The sequence below is a fragment of the Periplaneta americana genome, chromosome 1 (assembly GCF_040183065.1).
Source record: "Periplaneta americana isolate PAMFEO1 chromosome 1, P.americana_PAMFEO1_priV1, whole genome shotgun sequence".
In the NCBI taxonomy this organism is placed as follows: Eukaryota; Metazoa; Arthropoda; class Insecta; order Blattodea; family Blattidae; genus Periplaneta; species Periplaneta americana.
Genome location: NC_091117.1, coordinates 109,530,051 through 109,554,214, shown reverse-complemented (window position 1 = coordinate 109,554,214; position 24,164 = coordinate 109,530,051). Strand labels below are relative to the sequence as shown.

The following is a 24,164-nucleotide window of genomic DNA, read 5'->3' as shown; positions in this document are numbered from 1 at the left end:
TAAAATTTGATTATTTCTCTTCATTATAGTGTGTCAAAGTGTTATCGTTTTTCCAAAACTTGCTTTCTGCTATGTGAGAGTTACAGAAAAATTTTGCTTACTGCAGTGTTTTGTCTCTCCTGTAAAATTTAGTTTTTTCAGTTAGCAAGTTTTGCAAAAACGGTCCTCAATTCTTTGTAAGCATCTGAAGTCTGATTATTGTAATATATAGCTAATCGGCGATGTATGCAATGGAGAGGGAAAGGAACTGGTCACTCTACCCCATAAGGGCGTAAATAGCAATAGTAACTGACACGCCCTTTTTAAACCCCACTAACTAACCCTGCCTCATTATCTCCTGGCATAGTTGCCTCATAATTGGTGTCTTGTTGGTATCACATGTGAGGTTCAGACCTGTCTTCGGGCAGTTGACTAAACAACAAACATGCATCAGGGCTCACAGTAATCATTATTCCTGTGGCGAAGCTAAGGTGTAAATACAGTGTAGAATGAACAAATCTGCTTACCTTGTATCTTTTTATAGGGCAGATGTTTATCGGCTTTTCTATCAAACTTTTTGTGACATAGACCCTACAAGATGACAACCCCTCATTTTCAACCCCAAACAGAATACAGGTAAAACAATATAATTTATTTGTCTCGGAGCACCCTGATAGTCAAAGATATTTCTTGTACCATGAAAATTGAAAATTTCTATGTCTTCCTCCATCCGCTATTTTAATATGTAAATGTGATGTCGATCTATCTTTGTAAGAACATTTTGTTTCATATGTCTAACTTCAAAACAGTTTCTTTTTTAATATCACAAATAATGACCTCAATGTTCTCTCGATATGAGCCATTTTACATAAAATTAATATTTAAAACACACACATATGCATACACTTTTGATTGAACTAAACTTAACAATGCAGCACTTTCAGAGAACACAAATATAGCGCCATGTAATATTGTGACGAAGGCTAGCCTCACTCGTTCCATACGGAGATATAGTGAATCCATACCCCTTCCCCAGTCCCACCTCAAGCTTGCTAATCAAGGTCGTAGCCATGCCTTTAGAGGCTTTAGCTTTAAACCTCGCTGCTGTCACTGCTCTCTCTGTATTGGAATGACTGCCAACTGTGAGCTTAATATATGGAAGAATTGGAGTGCAACCAAGTGTTATATATATATATATATATATATATATATATATATATATACACACACACACGAGGCGCATCCAGAAAGTAAGTTTCCCGATTTTTTCCGCTTGAAAGTAAACGTAATTAGCTGTGTCAATTGCGCATGTGTAACAGATCTATGACGTATCAATCATATGCCAGCCGGACAGGTCCCGCCTGGTGCCAGTAGCGTGGCAGCAGTGGTCCGAAATGAAAGCTCTTATTCCTTTTCCCGCCACCTGCGAGGTTCGGTCGGTGATAAAGTTCTTTAATGCACAAAGCATTGCGCAAATTAAAATTCATCGGCAGCTCTGTCAGGTCTATGGGCCGAACATCATGAGTAAGCAGATGGTGCGTCGCTGATGTAGGCAGTTTTCCGAAGGTCGTCAAAGTGTCCATGATGAAGAGCGCAGTGGGCGACCTCCCTCATCAATGATGATCGTGTTGAGCTGGTACTGCAGTGCATCATGGAGAACCGTCACTTCACGATTACGGAGCTGAGCAGCCATTTTCCGCAGATATCGCGATCCTTGTTGCATGAGATTGTCACTAAGCACCTGCTGCTCAAAAAGTGTGTGCCAGGTGGGTGCCGAATAATCTGACACTCGAACACAAAATGCAACGTTTAGCAGCAGCACTGACATTTCTGCAATGGTATCACAATGACGGCGACGAGTTCCTCGACAGGATCGTCACGAGTGACGAGACTTGGATTTCGCACTTCACCCCGGAAACCAAGCAGCAGTCAATGCATTGGCGGCATAGTGGATCTCCGGTCAGGACGAAATTCAAACAGACGCTCTTGGTACGGAAAGTGATGTGCACGGTGTTCTGGGACAGGAAGGGCATTCTGCTCATTGACTTCCTTCCAAGAGGTGAAACAGTGAACGCTGACCGTTACTGTGAAACACTGCGAAAATTGCGACGTGCCATTCAAAACAAGAGGCGTGGAATGCTTACTGCAGGTGTTGTGCTCCTCCATGACAATGCTCGTCCACATACAGCTCGGCGCACAGCAGCTGTTTTGAAGGTATTTGGCTGGGAGTTGTTTGATCACCCACTCTACAGTCCTGATCTTGCTCCCAGCGATTTTCACGTTTTCTTGCACCTCAAGAAATTCCTGTCCTCCGGTGAGCGTTTTCGCAACGACGAAGAGCTGAAGACGTCTGTCACATGCTGGTTCCATTCACAGGCGGCAGAGTTCTACGACAGAGGGATACAAAAGTTGATCCCACGATACGAGAAGTGTCTCAATTCTGATGGTGGCTATGTTGAAATATAGCTGAAACATTGCTGTACCTGTTGCCAATAAATGTTTTCCTGAAAGTGTGTGTTCTTTTTTTTTTTAATTAGGGAAACTTACTTTCTGGATGCGCCTCGTATATATATATATGTATCGTAATTACGAACTTATAGGTCTACTGTTACTAGGAATATTAACTCAAATTTTTTGGGTAGGTTAACCCTTAAAAGCCTGTTAAGAGCTTCGCCACTGGTGGTAACCCCAAACTACATCTTGAATCACAAATGAATAATTTTCACTGATTAACTTTACAAGTTCTTTTCTGTGTTAACTTTTTAGAAAATTACCTGGCTGACTAGTTTCGAGTGTTATCCTTCATTGTCCAAAGCGTAGTCAATGAAGGATAACACTTCGAAACTAATCAGCCAGTTAATTTCTTAAAAAGTTAACACAGTAAAGAACTTGTAAAGTTAATGAGTGATTACATAAGTGTTAAAAATGTATATAGAACAATGAAGAATAAATTTTCACTAAAGTTCATAAGGATAAGAGCACTTTTATCATCTAATTCAACTTTTCTCTTCTGCAAATATTTAGATTGTGATTTTAAAATATATGCATGTTGTATAACCTTTTCATTTTTATTAATTAGAAAGTCAATGAATTCTGAAATGTTCAAACTTTGGGTTACTAAATCTGTCCAATCTGTTGATACTCACTGACTAAATTCAACTAAATCATCAGGGTTTGTTTGTTTAGTTAACTGTCTGAAGACATGTTTGAACCTCATAAGTGATACCAAAAGGCATCACTCGTAGGCAGCTAAGCCAGGAGATAATAGGGTAAGGTGGCCAATTTCTTCCTCCTTCCATTGCATATATCGCTGACTAGTTACATATTATACTAATCAGACTTAAGATGTATACAAACAATAGTTCTTCCTCTGACACATATCGTCAAGTGAGATTACTACCTGATATCATCCAGAACCTCAATAACCTCATCGGGATTACATTCTTCAAATGTACTGAATAGAAACTGCTTCAACACTGTTGTATTAGGACACTTGTCACTCAATCGTAGTCTACACATTTATATCGCATATTAATAAGCTCTTTATAGCTCTCTTTTAGTTCTATACTGGCTAATAGAAGACGAGCATTTTGATGTATAGTGGATACACACACTGAATGTGTTCCTGGTGTTCCTGCTAGCACACAGTATTTTGTTCTTCATTGACAAAATGTTGAAACTGTTATGGATGGATGTCTTGCTTTAAAAAAAGAGTAAGCCTATAATTCTTATAGATTGCAAAGTATTACTTCCACTCTGTGTTGTCTGTCACCTGAAATGTTTTACTCTAATACCAAGCAATTTTGAGCTTCCTGAAATTATATGAAAACATAGATCACAATGTTCAATTACACTGAGTTCTACACAATTGTAATTTCTTTATGCAGCCCTAAACGAAATGATGCCACTCCATTAACTAGATGGTATTGTATCAGTTTCCTTTGTATTTGAGAGGAAGTTTGAAAATGAGATTTCACAGATTCTTTATGTGGCTTAATTTTTAGATTAGTACCGATATAACGAATTTTTTTTCTCTCAATCTCTCATTTCTGCAAAACAGATTTTTTCCCTAACATAGGCTGGTCGTGTGGCCGTTATGGAGAGCAGGGAAAATCCTGTAAATTGTAAGGATAGAATGAAAGAATATTTAGAAGCATTTTTTGTAAGTATTGTTTTAGAAGATTTAAATAATACTTCAATGCTTCTAAATATTCTTTCATTCTATCCTTACAATTTACAGGATTTTTCCTGCTCTCCATAACGGCCACACGACCGACCTGTTCGTAGCATCTTCAAATCTATCTTGAAAACTGTAGCTCCAATGACAGAAGAGTTTTGCTGTTTCCTTGGTTCACACACGCCTCTTTCAACACAGTGATTCTACACACATCGTGGAGGCTTTTTGCTATATTCTATTCTCTGTTTTTAAGTGATATTACAGTTGTAACTTTGGTTTTTAACGTCATATACGAAGTGTTCACTTTTTATAACATGTTCCATTCGACCTACACGACCTGAAGATGCCAATCAAAATTGGCGAAAACGTTTGTTTTTAAAATCTGTGTAAATGTTATTATAACATGTTTTATTGTGTTTATGTTAAGTATTGACTGAATAGAACTCATTTTTCAATTATAAATTTGCAGGTGACTAAAAAAAATTGTTATAAATACTAATTTTTTCTCAAAATAGACAAACTTATTATATATATATATATATATATATATATATATATATATGAAGAGTCCACTGCAAGAATGATGGATGTCACTTTTTTGTCGAAAAAGAACCAAGACTGTCAATGCATAGCTTAAGACATATAGAATGTACATAGAGAGTTATATGGCATTAACACTGATAGTCATTGTCCAGTAATGATCGGAAAATCACAGTTAAGCTCTGAGCACTAAGCATTTCAAACTTTCAATTGCTTCTCCTGAAAAATGTAATCCAAATGACATCCATCATTCTTGCAGTGGGCTCTTATTCATATATATACAGGGTGATTTCGTTCAAAGTGTACAAACTGCAGGAGGAGATGATTTCTGAAAGGATAAGGAACAAAAATTGTATAATGAACGTAAGTCGGAGAATGCATGCATTCCTCACTAGAGAGCGGTAGTTCCCCATGACAGTAGCGAGCATTTGTATCAGTAACATTACGTAGACATCCGCTTCAGTGGTAGTGCCGACTAAACCTAACGTGGACGTGTTTGTGTAGGTAGTGCAGTGCTAAGTTACGATGGTCAGATACACCAATCGCAAACAGACTGACATAGTATTTACATACGGACAAGCACATGGGAATGGGCGGGCGGCTGCACGGCTGTACTGGAAAAAGTACCCCCATCGACATCACCCACAACATACAATGTTTGCAAGAATTTTTCGTTGTTTGGGTGAGATAGGCTCATTTACGGGACTGGGTCACCATGAAGGATGGGAGCGCCAGATACGTACCCCAGCCTTGGAGGAAGATGTGATAAATGCTGTGAAACAAGATCGCCGTATCAGCACCAGGCAGGTGGCTCACCAATCTGGGGTAAGCCAGATGACCGTGTGGAACATTCTCCATGAGAACTGTTCCTACTCTTATCATGTGCAACGTGTGCAGGACTTGTTACTGAGGGACTTTCCTCTGCTGGAATGGTTTTGTCACTGGTTACTTGGACAGGTCACCCTTAATCGGAACTTCCTTCATCCAGCCTATTCACAGATGAGGCCACATTTACGAGGGGTGGCATCATCAACCTCTACAACAATTATGTATGGGATATGCAGAATCCCCGTGCTATGATGGAAGTGAACCTTCAGCACCGGTTCAGTCTCAGTGTGTGGACGGGGATTATTGGCGACAATCTCGTTGGACCAGTCGTCCTTTCAGGACGCCTCACAGGCGAGGCATATCTCAATTTCATGTGGGTGACCCTCCCTCCCCTGCTGGAAGACGTTCCTTGTGCAGTACGAATGGTTATGTGACTGTTACGTGATGGTGCTCCAGCCCATTTCCTCATTATCGTGTGTAGGCATCTCAACAACATCTTTTCCGGTCGATGGATCAGACGAGGAGGTCCAACTCCATGGCCTCCTCGGTCACCTGACCTCAACTCGTTAGGTTTATACCTGTGGGGGCATCTCAAAGCAATCGTATATGTTGAACCCATCCGGACATGCAGACAATGGAACAATACATTCGCGCTGCCTGTGACGCCATCCGGATGCAGCCTGGAATATTTGAACGTGTGTGGCAGTCTCTGTTACGGCGCGTACACGCATCCCTTGAGGCCCGTGGGAGTCATTTCGAACATCTCTTCTAACTGTGGCCTCATGACTCTGCGTCGTGCATTGCACTGTAGTATTGTTGAAGGAAAGAATAAATAAATGCTTACAGCACAGAACCTATGCATTTCCGGATGTATGTTCATTATACAATTTTTGTTCCTTATCCTCATCTCCTGCAGTTTGTACACTTAGAACGAAATCACCCTGTATATATATATATATATATATATATATATATATATATATACTGTATATTATATTTCTGCTTTGCAAGATCTTCTACTCAAAGACAAAATATTAGTTAACTGTCCAATTTTGTATACCGGTACATAAAAACAATGTAGTTAATTTAAATAATAATGTAGTTAAGAAAATGATCATTTTTGTAGATGAGAGGTATCACTTCTTAGTCATTGATATAGAATAAGATGATATGTAAAATTTAAAATATCTTTCCTTAATTTCATTAACCATGGAATGTTTATTAATTTTAACGTGAAAGTAGAGTAATGTTAATATGCACTGTTTTGTTTTGTTGCAGAATGAATAACTAATATGTGAAATATCGAAAAGAGCAGTTACGTCACTTAAGTGTCTGAGCAGTATGTGTCAACAGTGAAGCAGCATTGAATGTGCCAGATGAATAATTTAATCAATTAATGTTCCAGTGTGTACACAAATAGGAGCTGTTAGCTATACAAACATAAAGATGGTCTGTTAACTTGATATAACTTACCATGAATAGTAATGAGTATTTTACATATAATATTTATGATCATTTGCAGCTTATATTAGAGGTTTCTGTTAATGAATGTACTTATTAAGAGTTGCCATTTAATAATTATTGTCATACAATATTGCTACCTCTCTATATTATCCTGAATTTTGCAGAATTTTAATATGTTGACTAAAGTGTATTTAAAAACAGGAGGATCAAAATAACATTATTTGTTTTCCCATTTTCTAAGATTTCAGGAATGCGCAATGAAATCTTAAGTGTCTTAAGGTTCTGTTTTTTTTATATTTTTTAAGAATTACTGCAATAATAGATGAATTGAAGAGTATAGGGAAAAACAATGAAAGTCACGATTCTTTTTAGGGTGAAGCCATCTTCTAATTCAATATATTACTACAAAGTTTACTGCTGTTTCTAATGGAAATGTAGGAAAGGATGGCTGCATCTGTGGTAATGATTCTCCTTTACCAGTTTTGATAAGAAAAACACCAAAAGTTTGCAGTAATATATTGAATTAGGTGATGACATCACCCTTATGAGAATTGTGACTTTGATTGTTTTTCCCCTGTACTTTTCAGTTATACTTTACTGTCTATTTTTTATTGTTTCTTGTTCACGTTAACACTTGTTTAAAACTTAAAACTTTCTTAGTTGAAACATTAAAAGTTTTATAATTTTAAAGAGGTTATGTACCTTATGACAGACGGGTCCCATTCCTGACAACCACCCCTCACCATAAGAGCAACATACCCCCACCCCTACAACTGACGAAAGCAAACGTAGGAAATCAAGATCAGCTGGAGCAGCAGGAGTTCAAAAGACACTAAAGATGATACCACACAGGTGTCGAAACAGGACCCATCTGTCTTAAGGTACGGTACATAACCTCTTTAAAATTATAACACTTTTAACGTTTCAACGAAGTTTTTAAGTTTTATTTTTTACTTCAGAAAATTGGCGATTTTTATAACACGTGTACAGTATCAATCAAAAGTATTATTTGCATTTCTGAAAACTGTGTACCTACTTATGTTACAACTTTACAAGGTATCACGATAAAGTAATTTTTCATCTAATCCCCTTGTAAAGTAGGACAAAATAATAACATACAAATATCATACAGATGGGTAGTCATTATGATCCATATTTTGTATTTTTAGTAACTTGTAGATAATGCAGGTGGGATAAATGTTCAGTGTTGCATTACAGTGATGGTATATGAAGGTGTTTCAGAGATTGAATCTGCAAAGAAACAAAAATAAATACTTTCACTATTTTATTCTAAAGTAGTGATATACCATTGAACCTACATAAATGGCTGGCATGAAATTTTTAACGGAAATAATCAGAGTACTCATATGATTATAATTACCCCAAAGTTGTGATACAAATTTACAGTCAACTAATGTGGTAGTGTTGTGAAGACCAATCATTTAAGATTAAAATTACTGCTGCTTTTATAGTTTATCTTGCTGATAAGCGTGCATGGACTTGTCTTAATTTATATTATCTATGGAGCGAAACATGTATGTCTCACGACAGGCTACAGCGCAACGTCACATTCTCAGTCATAACATGGCCAACATTGAACAAATTTATATATAAATGCACATTTAACATGGGTTTAATACAGCTATTCCTTTGTTTTTTTAGAACTTTGAACATGTATTTATATTAGGCGATTGTCAAGATGGCCATGACTAGACTATGATAACTACGTGACTCCGAATCGTGCCGCAGCCTGTCTTTCTCATTAGCCACGATGTCTCACATATGACGTAACTTGCAGCAAACTAGAATCCAAATTTCTTTATTTCCAGTATATAAACGTGTGATTTATATGTAGTAATTTACGTATCTATATTTACAATTCTGTACCTCAGTTTTAAATTGTTAACTTTATTGTTACATGAATTATAAAAAGAAGTTTGATAATGAAGAGAACTTGTGCTATTGTCTTTAATTGTTCTTTGTCTGTTTATTTATCTGGGTACTGAACAACTTTGCTGATATTCATTACTTTTATCTGCATACGAATTATCAGAATTTTATATGAAACATAACAGCAGTTTATTTGAAATTCTGAAACAGGAAATACCACAAAATGACTGTTTATTCCAAATCTATTCTCTCACTAGCTTCACTTTAGTTTCCAGCATTTCCAACAGCTGCTCTTCGCTTAATGATAAGCAGTCACCTGGAAAATTGTAACTCGCCCTTGACACATATGTTATTTATGAAAGATCCTCCAAAATATAAATATCTCTTCTTTCTAGGAATTACTGTTTATCTTTCCCCATTGATGGAGGTGTCATTGGCAACACTAATTATTTGTCTCACTTTAGGTTGGATTTAATTACCTCATCCAACATAGCCTTAAACATGTCTTTACCTAAGTAGTAATTTTCTAAAGACACAAGATTTACATGAGATTGTGAGTTCCAAAACTTCGTAAGTACACTTGACATCATTTTTCGGGAAAGAAAAAAAAAATCTTAAATTTGTTTACCACCAAAATGAAAAACTTTGTTAATAAGAGGAAGTTCAGAAAAAGAATTTCATGATTTCCTCATTTTAACATAATAACAAAGTGAAATATGCATGCATCAATTTTTGATTGCAAAAGACAGAATGTGTCAAGTTTTGATAAGAAATTGTTTGCAAATATGAAATTTTGTTGCAACACAAAAAATAACAGAAAATTGAGTCAGTCATAATTAATGACTGAAACAAAATGATAGTTTTATTATTTAATCAAAACCTGAAATAATGTTTTTACTCTTACATTTATGTTTATTACAATTAGTAATAATGAAGAGCTAACCTTCTTTAATATTTTATATCAGTGTTAAAGAAAATGTGTGTAGTTAAAAGTTCTCTTACCATATCACACCCTCAAGTCCATATTCATCAAGATCACTTTCCACAACATTTTCTTCAATAATGTCAATTTCACCAACAATAATATACTTGTAGTACCTGAGAGTTACATTTTCACGCCATTCATCACAGAAGTGTTCTTTCAGTACATAGTGAATCAACGTCTTGGAGTTTTACCGCTAGGAAGCAGTGTTATCAATTCAGACGTCAAGAAAAAATATAAATTTATCTTAAAATTACAGAACAAAATACCAAATAAGGTGTTGTTTCCTTTAAAATCCCATGCTGATATTGTACAGTTTCTGTGTTGGCAGTGGTATGGAGTATGAATGTACGAAGTTTTAGAATAGACCGAGCATTTGGATCATCTAGATAAATAAGAATGTATGAAGTTTTGATTCAAAATGACCATTTTTCATATATGAAATTTTAAGACAAAATGACTGAATGTCTTATAAAGTTATGGGACAAAATCCATATTTTAAATAAAAAAAACTCCTAAACAATCAGATTTGGCATAAACACTTGAAGAAATATGATACAGGGGTAACACCTGAATTGACTGAAATATATACTGGTATCTCAATTTTTTTAATTGTTGCACTTACCAAATTTTGGAACTTACTGCTTCATATGTATTTATATTAAAAGGAAGGCGGAAAAGAGGGAAGATTGAAAAATGCCGGGTTTTTAATGAAGAAATTGCCCTTAGGCAGAAAACTATTAATTAATGAATATATTAAAATTTGTATTAATCCTTCATAAACGAAACCAGTTGTGCTGTACGTTTGATATCAGTGCTTTCAACTAGAGATAAGGAATAACATTAATTTCTCAATTTTGTGAAATGACCACGTCTTTATTGTACTGTATTTACCCACGTAATAGACGCACTTTTTTTTTCTTTCGATTTTCATAACAAAAAAATTAGGGTGCATTCTTTATACAAGGAAAAAAATTTAGTGGAAAAAAAAAACACGCTAGCTCAAATGCTGATCGATAGTTAGCAACAGGTATATAAACAGATGATAGCTTGTAAAAATGAATACAGCGACAATAAGACAAGACACTTTGTTATTATTAATACTAGCTTACCTCATTCACTGTCGGTTCAGCATCACTGCAATTTTAACGCAAAAATTTGGGGTGCGTCCATTATGCAGGTAAATACGATAGTTACAATCAGGAAAAATGTTACATTTTATATGCAGCAGAAAGTTAAAAAAGTTTTCATTAGATGCTGCACATGCCAAAATGCAGGCATGCTGTCATATGCCAAGTTTTATGTAATCTTACATGCAAGAATAAAAAACGATAGAGGGATTAAAGAGCAGAATATCATATCCCTAAGTTCAAATCAGTGATATGATAACAGAGAATCAGACTAAGCAACAGTAATGTCATGTATTGAACAAACAAAAGTATAGGTAGGAATAGTCCCTATCAAAAACGAAACATATCGTCAAAAACAAATGAAGCATAAGATACATCCATGTCAAACAAAGGAAATAAAGACGTAACCATACAATCAATGGGCTTTAAAAATCCTCTGTCGCCTTTTTAAATGAATTGCTTCTCTGTCTGTGCTCATTTATATTATTCTGTCAGTGACAGACAGTACAACATGACAGAGAACACTGTGGAGGGGGTTGCCACCAAAGAACCTCATGCTATTTTCCTTCCTCCCCTCCAGTTACCCCTGTAAAGCCACTAAGAGGCAAGGGGACATTTGCCTCTCCCACAGATCCTCGATCACATTTGTCATTGACATGTGCCACCATGTAGCATCATTGAGCAAAGAACCCAGTACAGACAGCTAATTTTCTCAATCACAATTACAGCAGCAAATTTATTGCAGTATTATTTATAATTTTTAATCGTGAGAATTTTTTTTGTAGGCATTGCCTCAATTGCTTCCAAGTAGCTTTGCCACTGGAATTCATCAAGATAAGTGTGCCTCTAATGTGACAGTTTTATGGCATCTTCTTTAAATCAACCTTATTTTATTAAGTAAAGCAAAACAATTTCTTTATTTCTTGTTTAACATAAAAACATTCATTAAATGACAGTCGGAAAGTTAGAGATACAGGGGAGTAAAATATAGAGAGATAGATGGATAGATGTTGATTTATTCAGCAATTATTACATACAAATGTATTACTCTAACAGAATTTGCTCTTAAATCCAGTGCACAGATCTTTTGATCATACATGCTGCGTCCCTCTCACCTACGATTAAAATCCAACCACTCTCCATAAAATACACATATTAATATAAAAATGATACATACAAAACACATAATACCATATAAAGAGAGTCCCCACATACGGGAAGGGGAGTTAGTTGGGTCTTTGGTACCGGGACCTGGCCATAGCCCCCCTCCCCAGAAAAAAAAAATATCTTATGATCAAATATACACTTTTTTGCATGAACTATTTGCATACAGTTATTCCGCAGTACAATATTTGAGTAGAGTGTGCAGTGTTATAAACTAACTCAGCTTCAACAGGCAACAATGGATATCAATGGTACCATGCAAAAATGGTTTCCTCGAGGATCACATTATAGTTTTCGTCTCCATTATAACTCTCAGTGTAATCATCCTTCTCCTTATGTCGTTTTAAAATTTAAAATTTTCAAATATTTATTGTAAGGGAAAATTTAGTGAATAAGGTTAATTTAACATTATACAAATAATTTACAAAATTATACAAATAGCTTATGCATCTCAAAACTTCATTTAGGTGTCATTTTCGTCTTTTCAGGAAAAATTATTGACGCAACAATGGTTCCATTCAGAAAATAGGATACTAATTATTGCGTATTTCAGACTTCTGTCTCTGTCTCTAATCTGAGATTGAATGTGTACAGTATTATAGATCAGTGACAGTGACTCTTATAAGTGCAAAGTGAATGTGTTTATTTTTTATTGCTGTATTAGCATCATTTATTACACTAGTACTGAAATTTTAATATTCTTGTTGTCTAGTGGTCATCTTTGCCAAATATTGTTGTTGTTTTAATTTCACTATGTCAAATAGTTATAAACATAAATCAGGCAGTCAAAAGAAGAAACTGAAAACAGAAAGAGAGAAAAAAGATGCAATAAATAGTCGGAAAATAACGAAGTTTTTCAAATTTTTTTCAGAACATGAAGGTCACGATATTATTTCGTCACTTTCTGCTTCCAGTTGTATTCATGAAGCTAAGAAAATTAAGGGGGGAGGTACACCATTGGCCTGCAAAAATTTAGTGGAATTAATTTTTTTATGTGTCGGCTACTATAAAAGGTAAATGAACAAAACTTTCCATGCTTAATGTACAAACATTACACTTTATAAAACACTATTCAGAATATTAAAATAGCTAATAATTACCTATGAAACTAATATCAAATTTGCATGTTTTTTACAACCGTAAATTATTTACATAATAAAATATACAACTAATTAAATATCTGCTTGATTCTTGTACTTCAATGTTTTATAGACCTACATGAACAACACAGTCTAGGATCTTTTACTTATTCCTTCAAGAACATTTCTTTTCCGCTACACTGGAGAATTACCACGGTCGCTTTGAACCGTGCCATTACGTTTACCACCAAATTTAACTAAATACACAATGTCACCAACATAAGAATATGACGTTGGTGTGTGGCGTAGTTGGCGGGAGAAATTTGTTTTCTCTCTCTCTCTCTCTCTCTCTCTCTCTGTGCCTCCTTCGTTCTGAACATTACTGAGAGATAGTACCAGTGTTAGCTACAAGGTGTATTTGCGCAAATATATTGCAAGTAGATTACGTGACTTATTACATGGCTTAGATGAGAGTCTCGAGACAAAATAGTTTTGCTATATTTATTTTTTTTCTCTCTGTCTACCTCCTTCGTTCTGAACATTATTGAGAGATAGCACCACTGTTAGCGACAATGTGTATTTGCGTAAATATTGCGAGTAAATTATGACTGGCTTAGATGAGAGGCTCGGGACAGAAACAGTTTTGCTGTAGCGCATGCGTGGACCTCTCATGCAGTGGAGCGTGATCCTTACTTGAATTTATTTTCGCGTGTACATTGCAGATTAAATGATTGAGATCCCTTCTTACTCCGATTACAGACCTTGCATATACGAAGGTTAGGTTTGGTTAGTTCAGGTTTTTAGTAATCAAGTCCGCGCATGCGCAGACAGGTAATATGATCCTGTCGCGAGCTGCACGTGACAATTGATATGAGATCAAGGAATGGGAGTAGGTTAGGTTAGGTTAGGTTAGGTTAGCTTAGGTTAGCTTTGGTTAGGTTAGCTTAGCTTTGGTTAGGTTAGCTTAGGGTAGCTTTGGTTAGGTGAAGTTAGGTTAGCTTTGTTAGGTTAGGTTAGCTTAGCTTAGCTTTGGTTAGGTTAGTTTAGGGATAGGGAAGTGACAGGAGATTTTAACATGAAGTTCATTTACATATTATGTAATATAAATGTTATCATTTGCATGTATTTGACGAAACTTTTTAATTTTAACAAAATTTGATTTCATTCGTCCATGAAGTAGTTAAAATTATATAATATGACAGTTTTTGATTCATAATATTGATAAACAATGATTGGCCTATAATGAAAGTGGTGAATAATTTCATGGTCCCTAATTTTTTTTTTTTTTTTTCGTAAAAGGCTAGGTTTTTTTCTCTAGGCCAGAAATAAAACAGCAACGCGGTTATAATTACGTACTTTACACTTTGGCGAACATTGACCGGAAATTTACTTTCCGTCATTTTAATAATATTCCGTGAAACACACCTTTCTTCCTGTTCATTTCCTTGTGATAACCTAGTTTAAGATCTTACTACATCTGCATTTTCTTTTAATGCATTCAAAAAACCGCCATTGTACGACATAAAACCTTGAACTTGACTAATGGAGTGAATTATTTAAGAATATAGTCGCGAATTTGACTACCACCATTTCGATTGTCTTTTGTTTGATATGGCTCGGTACGGCCCGGTGACTAATGGCCAGCGAGTAGCGTCAACTATCGATATTGGTCTGTGTGGATATTATCCAGTTGTTCCTTCTTTTCTTAAATATTGTATTTTCTAAAATTTTTTATTAAGAAAAAGATATTTCCTGAAGAAAAGATTCTAGGCTATCTATGTTCTTGATGTAGGTCTTTAGAATATTTCTGTAAAAGGATCATGTAGATATTTAATTAATTGTAGATTTTATTATGTAAATGCTTTATGGTTATAAAAAATTATGCTAATTTGATAATACTTTTACAGGTAATTATTAGCTATTTTAATATTCTGGATAGTGTTTTATAAAGCGAAATATATATTAAGCATGAAAGGTTTTGTTCATTTAGCTTTTATAGTAGCTGAGATATAAAAAAATGAATTTCACTAAATTTTTGCAGGCCAATGGTGTACCTGCTCCCCTAATTGTTCTGAAACTTGCCCTATTACCACAAAGAGGGAAACTAAAGAAAACGTAAGGAAAGAGAGAGAGAGAGAGAGATTACCAGAATTTAATTTCAAAGATTCTGTTTTGTGGCCTCAAGAAATAAGTGAAAAAGTTCTTCAGCAAATAGTTCAGGAAAATAACCGCTCTTCGTTAGAAAATATTTTAAAATGAATTAAAACAATGCCAAATGATTTAAATGATAAGTCATTCACTCTAAATCTTCAAACAGCAGAGAAAAAATTCCTTGCGATTGGTTAATTTATAGCACATCACAACAAATGTTGCATTGTCTTCCATGTCTCTTATTCAGTGAAACTTTTACGAATCCAACTATGTAAAAACCAAAGCAATTTGGCTAAAATGCTAGGATTTGCTCCAACAGAAGTGCCATGGAAGAAGTTGCATACTAAATTACCGCTTGTTACTTTAGACAGAATTGCAGTATTCATTGATGGATCATGGAATAGATAGTGCCTTACAGAAACATTTTCTCAGTGAAGGTGAAAAATGCAAAGCTTTCTTGAAAAGACTGCTTGATGTAACATTATTTCTTGCATCCAAAGGTTTGCCCTTTCAAGAAGACAGCTCAAGAATAATTCTTGATTAATTTTATTGGTGCCATTAACAATGGAAACTTTCTAGGTATTGTAGAATTTCTTTCCATTATGATTCAGTAATACAAGAACATTTAACTCAAGTACAAAACTGTCAACTTGAAGAAATAGGGATGAAAGGAAAAGTCCACTATTTGTCATGGATGAGTCAAAGTGAATTTATTTGCTTGTGTGGTGACAAAGTGTTAAAATATATTCTCGAAGAACGAGAAGCAACAATTTACTATAGTACTATTGCTGATGCTACACCTGATGTTTCGCATGAACAGCCAAATATTTTTTAGATATTTGTTACAGAACAAGGAAACTAGACAATTCAAAATTAAGGAGAGGTTTATTGAATTCCTGAACTGCAATGAGAAAACTGATGATGGTATTGCTTCTGAACTGCTTTCAGACTTAGAACGTTATAAAATTCCTATAGCTGACTGCAGTAGCTAAGAGTTGGGAAAATAGAGTGTAAAATCGAGAATACTAGAAAAAACAGTCTTGCATGTATTTTCCATACAGTGCACATTCCCTTAATCTTACTTATGTAAATACTGTCAAGATGAATCATCGTGTGGTCACATTTTTGGCTGTGTTCAGAGGTTATGGTACATGTGCTTTTCAGCAGCAGTCCTGCAAAGTAAGCCATTTTAAGAGACGAGATGGGTATTTCAGTCATACCCTAGTCTGAAAAACGCTGAAGTTTTCGAGTAGAAGCTGTTCGGCCCATTGTTCACCATCTGCCTGGTATTTTGAAATTTATCAGAAAAGGATCAGAGTGAAGTAAATTTTCTAAGACGATATTTCTCTTTATTTGAGTGCATAGTTATGACTGCATTTTGACACAAAGTCCTGTCTTCCATAAATGAACGAAATGTAATAATCTAGGGTCATATCACTTGATAGTGAGAAAAAATTAATGAATGACTTAATTAAAGAACTGCAGAATTTACGATATAATGGGCATCACATCTTTAATGAAGCACAATAAAATTGTTGCTCAGAATATGAACATAGAACCAAGTTTTCCTGAAGATGGAAAAAGAGTGTAAAAGAGGAAGAGGTTTCATCATGAGAGTAAATGAGAAAACACTGACAAGGAAGTTGCAGCAGAAGATATCTTTGAAAGAGAAATAATGTTTAATATTTTAGACTTAGTGATAAATGACCTACAAAATCGCCTTGAAGCACTCAAAGAAATTCTTAGTTTATTTTCTCCAGTGTTTAATTATATTTCACTTTCCACAACAGATATTGAAAAAAAATCAAAAGCTCTTGTTGAAAAATACCCTGATGATCCCTCACTTCATTTAAAAGATAAATTACTGCATTGCGAAAAATTCACAATTCAGTATTTCAGAAGGACAAGGAAATTTCTCCACTGATACTTTTAAACGAAATTTATTCTAAAAAATTCCAAGTTATTCTTGTGAAAGTTTATATTGCTCTGTGTATATTCTTTACACTTCCAGTAACTGTTCAGAAGCAGAAAGAGATTTTAGTAAGCTGGGAAATCAACTGAAAACTTGGCAGAAATCTACCACAGGACAAGAACGCCTTAACTCTCTTTCTCATTTACCTATTGAACATAAACTAACTTCAGATGTAATGCAATAAATGATTTTCCTTCGATGAAAGCCAGTAAAATAAACTTAGGTTAGAAAGAAGACCTAAGTTATAGTTTCCTATAGCTAACATATAGGTCACTGTAAATTATAGGCTACTCATAAGTATGGTAGTAGGTATATTATTGTTTCTTGGGCTATTATCTTTAAAGTGTAAATAGTGCAAAATGTTGTAGTATATATTCTACATAATATGATTAAATGCATAGTTTTCAATTTCTATGAAACGTGAGTAGCAGTAGACAGGGGCAAATCTAGCTACTTGGCGCCTCTAGGCAGGGAAAAATATTTCCGTCCCTTATTTCACCCTCTATGCGTTATTTGGATCAACTGAAATAATTGAGTCCACGTTATTATTACTGTTTCTAATAATGGAAACGCCTGACTCAGATAAACCACACACTCCACTATTTTCGGTACCGGTACTTTTCGCCACATTTTTACACTCTGATGTATTTGGACTCGAACTAGAACAAGCTGGCTGTGTTTGTTTTTTAAATAGCACATCTATTTTTGCACTTTTTCTCACAATTTCCTCTTTTTTTATTGCCTTGTCTTTCGCAAGTTTCTGGTATTGTTGTTTAGTCAACTGTCCAAAGACAGGTGTGGACTCACAAGTGACACCATCAAGGCATCACTCATGAGACAATTAGGCCAGGAGATAATGAGGTAGGGTAGCCAGTTCCTTTCCCCCTCCATTGCATACATCGCTGACTAGCTACATATTACAATAATCAGACTTAAGATGCATACAAACAATTGTTCTTCCGCCAACACATATCGTCAAGTGCGATGTACTGCCTGATAATACATTTACATATCAGACAGAACCTCAATCAGAGGTATTTCCGGTATTGAGAACCACTTAGCTTTATCCGACTGTCACTCATAATGAATATTAAAATATAAATCACCTAGGTACAAAAAAAAACTGCACTCTACTGTTTCAAATTAAACTGAACTGCCAAGTGTCGGGATGTTACAATGGCTGGCGGTATTTTCTTTGAATTGAATTGGCATTATTGAGTGTTGATGCTGGCTACTCTTATGACTCAGTCGGTTAAGGCACTTGTCTGCTGATCTGATGTATAATATAATACTAATAAGTTCTTTAAGTTTATCACATGAGACTCTCACGGTGAGAGGGCATAACATTGAAAAAAATGCTATGATCGCATTATGACACTATTATTATAAAACTGTTCTTTTTTCCATTGGCAGACCATCGATTAAATTTGAATTGACTGTTGCTAGTGTTATTCATATTATCCTTTTCATTGTGCATTTAAGTTCATGTTCTTTTAAAGAGTTATGAATAAGATTTAAAAAATAACAGTAATACGGTATCTTAAAAATTGCCCTCTCAAATCTGCCGCCCTAGGCAGCTGCCTAGTCTGCCTAGGCCTAAATACACCCCTGGCAGTAGACCTACGAAGAAGTGTAACCATGGATGAAAAAACGCGAGCTATTAGGTGAGTGAAAACTATTTCTGGTTACAGCTAACATGGTAGGGGGTCTCTATTCTATTTGGTAACTGAGCCCAGAATTTAATGTGGGGAGAACTGTATATACCGTAACATAACTTATTAACAGACATAAAAATGTATACAGTAGAATCCCTCTTATCCGCCACTAAAGTGACTAGGCTAGTTCCAGATACGAGATTTTGCCGTATAAGTGAATAAATACTGGTATAGACAAAAAAAGTTTGTACCATATTTCATGGTGCCAAATGTTAAAACTGCAGCCACGTAAAGCTTATTTCTCTAATACTTGCTCATAACTGAATAAACATAAAAAATGTGTGGATTTTCATTTTTAAAACACGTCACATAACACAAATTTTAGGTTCGAATATTCACTGAAAACGAAAGTTAGTGCGAACTTCCTAATGTGGCGACACTGACTGCCCGAACATAACTAAATAAACATAAAAACTGTGTGAATTTTCTTTATTGAAACACATCACACAACACAAATAGTACACTAATTTTAGGTTTGAATATTCACTGAAAACGAAAGTTCTTGCGAACTTCCTTGCAACACTGATGCCCGAACATAATTAAATAAACATAAAAACTGTGTGGATTTTCTTTATTAAAACACATCATACAATACAAATAATACACTAATTTTAGGTTCGAATATTCACTTAAAATGAAAGTTCGTGCGAACTTTCTAATGTGGCAAAACTGACAGCCCAAACTGTGGCAATGTGGCAGACTTATTTCCCCCCCCCCCCAGTCAAAAGTGCCGTTGTTTTGGTATTGCCAGTTATTTGGGTTACAAGGGATTTTACTGTAATTCAATGGTCAGCATTATCCGTGTAATATCTTTGTCAGTTCGTGTCATAAACTGATTTCAAGGGAGAAAAATATGGGGTGGGACGTATGGCCAAAAAAGAATTATCATGACTGCACTGTTTATATAGAAGGGTCGCTATGTCTAAAAACATTTTAATAGAAGACATATTTACGTTAAACTCTTTGGAACAAAGGTTATGCTGTCAAATTTTCCTTTACACATTTTATACAAGTTTCACTTGCTGCTGGTACTACAACCATAAATTAACATACCTAGAAATTCTGTTACATTGCATGCTGAAACTGATGAGACATCAAATTAGAATATTCTACACTTTTGAACACATAGTGTTTAATTTATCTGAAAATATTTGTTTCCCCTAGATCTACACGTATATTAATTTAAGTATTTTCAAATTAAATTGGAACATACAACTCATCCTCTCGCTACACTCAAACAGCAGAAATTTTTGCTTTCATAAACTATTACCTAAATATTCTCAATAGTCGTGAAAATGACCTGGGGTTGCAGTGAATCTGTTTATTTTTAGTAGAAGTACAGTCCTAGTAAGGTTATATTAAATTAAATTTTCATCATTTTACTAGCTATTTCAAATATTAAATTAATTATAATTCATTGAATTAAATTAGCTCATAACTTAAGTTACTACTTTACCTTATAGATTTATCTAAATTTAAATAAATGTGTAGTGAAGAATATTGCTGGAGAACCTTTTAAGTATAGAGTAAATATTTGTAATTTAAATTTATGTATTGTATTGATTAAGGCTGGTTGAGTGGAAGAGAAGGCCTTATGGCCTTAAATCTGCCAGCGAAAATAAAACATTATTATTATTATTATTATTATTATTATTATTATTATTATTATTATTATTATTATTATTATTATTATTAACCCTAACTCATATCATCTTGTCATACCAGGCTTTATAAACTGCAGATAGGCCTACCACATACTTCTGTACAGCTGTTGGGAAGTACAAACATATTTATTTGAGGATCTTTCTTCACTAACATCGCACACAAATAAAAATTAATTGTTGAAAATTACATCTCATTTTCAGACCTTTGACATGACTGTCAGTATACACTAAAAGCATTTGCTTGCACTTCTGCTAATCTTCTTGATACCTGATTACGCCTGAGAACATGGACAACTAGTAGGTATAGGTGGATGCCAGCTCAAAAATGCTTCCTTAGGGACATATTTCTCAAATTCACTGATCACAAACACTATTTTAAATAATATAAGAAACATCTAGGAATGAAACATAAATCAGATTTTCACAAATATTTTTATTCAAAACTGTAATATTGTTCGTTACATACTAAAAATACGCGGCCAAGTAGCTCAATTGGTATAGCAACTGGCTACAACTGGAAGGTCCTGGGTTCAATCCCAAGTAATGGATTTTTTTTTTTTCGTTCCCAAAACTTCAAGAACAGGTCTGAGGTTCACTGAGTCTCCTATCAGAATGAGTATTTGGGTCTTTCCTGAGGATAAAAGGCGATCAGAGTGTGTTGCCAACCACATCATCTCATTATAGTGCGAAGGTCATGAAAGCATGGGGATACCTTTATCTTTAAATACATAAATATTTTCAAGTTGAAAACTTTTACAGACAAAAATTTTAGTGTGCAAAAACATGTGTATTATTTGGCACGGATTAATGTTACATTATGTCGTTCTAGAAAAAGAGAAGTTGATTAAGTGTCACAGCTTATGTTTAGTACAATTTTATAGACACTAAATAGTTGAGCGATTGTTTTAACAAAATGCCACTATTAAATGCCAAATCACTACACCTTTTCCAGTTGTATTTCAGAAAATATCAATTATATTTCAGAAAACATCAATTTTATTTCAGATTTATCAATTTAATTTCAGATAGTATCATTTTTATTTCAGATTAGTCAATTCAATTTCAGATAGTATCAATTGTATTTCAGAAAACGTCAATTGAATTGCAGAGCATGTATGGGAGATTGCAAATTGCAGAATTCAAACTCTGATTGGTGGAGTTCTGGAGTATTGTGAATAATCACTTGATGGACTTCACATCAGCAGTGATCACTTATGTTTTGCATATTTATAGGAAAACTGTGATCTTGAGAATAGAAAGGAATTTGAAAAAAACGTTATCAAGAACAATAATTCACTTGACAACTTAACATACATTACTGATACTCTTTTCTTTATCTATAGATTTACGAATCTATTTTGAAACAAAATATTCTTTTGTAAATATTTCTGTTACAACGCTATTTGAATAAATAATTGTGTTTCATTAATCCTTCATCTGATCCATTTCTATTTTACTGGTCATATTTAATACATGTAAATCGTAATACCAATAGGTACGAAGTATTAATGTATAGTACTGAGTAAATACACATAGTACAGTTTTTATACTGTATTTATATACAACTTTCTACTTCTGTCATAATACTGACTTCAAATGCACAAACATTCCTAAGGTTTAAGGTAAATTAGAAATACATTTTTTTTTTACAAAATGGGGTAGGCCTACTGTTACTTGAAAGCTTTAAATAATGTGTGTATGTTTGTGTGCTGCGTGCGTGTGTTTGCTGCAGTATTTCAGTGAATTCATTTCTGCAGAGAATACTGTATGTTCACTTTTTTATCTGTATTTATTTATAGTCACTTTAACTCCTAGGTCATATTTAACTGAAAATTAGTTATATTCAGTCGAGAAAAACCACGGGGAAAACCTCGACAAGATTGGTCAGCACCAGGGGTCGAATCTGGGACCTCTGGAATGCGAGTTCAGTGCGTTATGGCTGAGGCATCTCACTCGAAATATTCACTTTTATTGTGCTTAAAATATTATATCAAATTATGAAATTATGTTTATCTTACATAATGCAGGTACAGTCCTTGTTCCTTCACTTTCATTGCGAATTCACACTAGCTATAGATCTTTACTTGTCAACATAATTACTCGAATAATAATATCAATTCTTTCGGCTAGCTCTTTCTGCTGTTCATTCAGTGGATGTTCTTGATGTACAGTATGTAAGATATTGCTTATTATTGTCTACGTTATTCATCCTGACAGGCTACAGTTGAATAAGTGACCATGTCTGAAATTTCAAGAGCCATGAGAACTACTGCAATTACCATTTCTATGTAAGCGACTCTAGTCTTGGACTCTTCATGGTAATTTTCTTTTACTTACTTACATTTGAATTTATTCTTGTATTTCATATGTGACTCTAGTCTTGGACACCTCAGTGTTTATATTTCTTTTACTTACTACTTAAACTTACATCTGAATTTACTTTTGTACTTCGTGATTTTATTTTTTATGATAAATAGTAGCTTACAAAACATTTTTGAGCAAACAGACTGGGAATTTTATTTTCAGGTGCATTATTATAGTCCTGCGAGTTTAATCATATTATGCAATAAATATGGCCAATGTAATACAATGATACTTGAATGAATACAAACATTGTCTATTGCAAAAATAATAAAAGCTGCTGAAATCAGATTATATTTTCAATTACAACCAAAGAAAATATGTTAATATTTGAATTCAATGCATGAACAATAATATAGAGAATGTTAAGGGATTTCACACACTTTTTTTGTAGCTACTTACACTTACGAAAAGCCAAAATTTCAGCAACTGAAATACTTTTTTTTTATCGTGGTTTCTGTGGCTGGTAGAATTACTATAACCTTCCTTAGCATGATTCCAAACTAATCAACTTTGTTTCAAGACTAATTTCTAAGAGAGAAACCTCTTGCTTTTGTAAGTTTTATTAATCAGACTGTTTAAAGATGGCAATTACGTGTTTTAGCTTAGTGCTGATGATTGTCTGTATTAACAGAAAATGTTTTTGTATTGATAATGGATGTTGTTGATTTTATTAAGTTACATAAATGATTTTCAACCAATTTTTCAGTAATGTAAATTGAACAAGTAGTGGTTTTTTTCTTATGAAGGATTTGTGTGGAAAATTCTGTGTAGTTCGTCGAGTATCAAACTGTATACCGGTACATAACTTGTAGAATGTATTTAATAAAATAAGTTTTCAATCAAATGTATCTTCATTTTGTTCTTGAACTAATTAACAATACTTGAATATAAATCTACTAGAACATAAACATTTCAGAAGAGAAAACTAAGTTAATGTTATTAACTGGAAAAAAAAAGTTCAAAAGTCAAAATACTGATAAATAACAAAATTATTGAACAGGTAACAGATTTAGTATACTTGTCATATATATATATATATATATATATATATATATATATATATAT

At 34.2% G+C, this 24,164-nt stretch overlaps 1 protein-coding gene across 4 annotated transcripts in view; it reads left to right on the top strand.

The window, feature by feature from the left end:
* Positions 1-23,939, top strand: part of LOC138699679 (uncharacterized) — a 153,031-nt gene extending 129,092 nt beyond the window's left edge. For all 4 annotated transcript variants that reach the window (XM_069825757.1, XM_069825739.1, XM_069825766.1 and 1 more), the window contains one exon: positions 6,803-23,939. The gene's annotated coding sequence lies outside the window, so the exon portion shown is untranslated. The remainder of the gene's footprint in view (positions 1-6,802) is intronic.
* Positions 23,940-24,164: the final 225 nt, after the last annotated feature.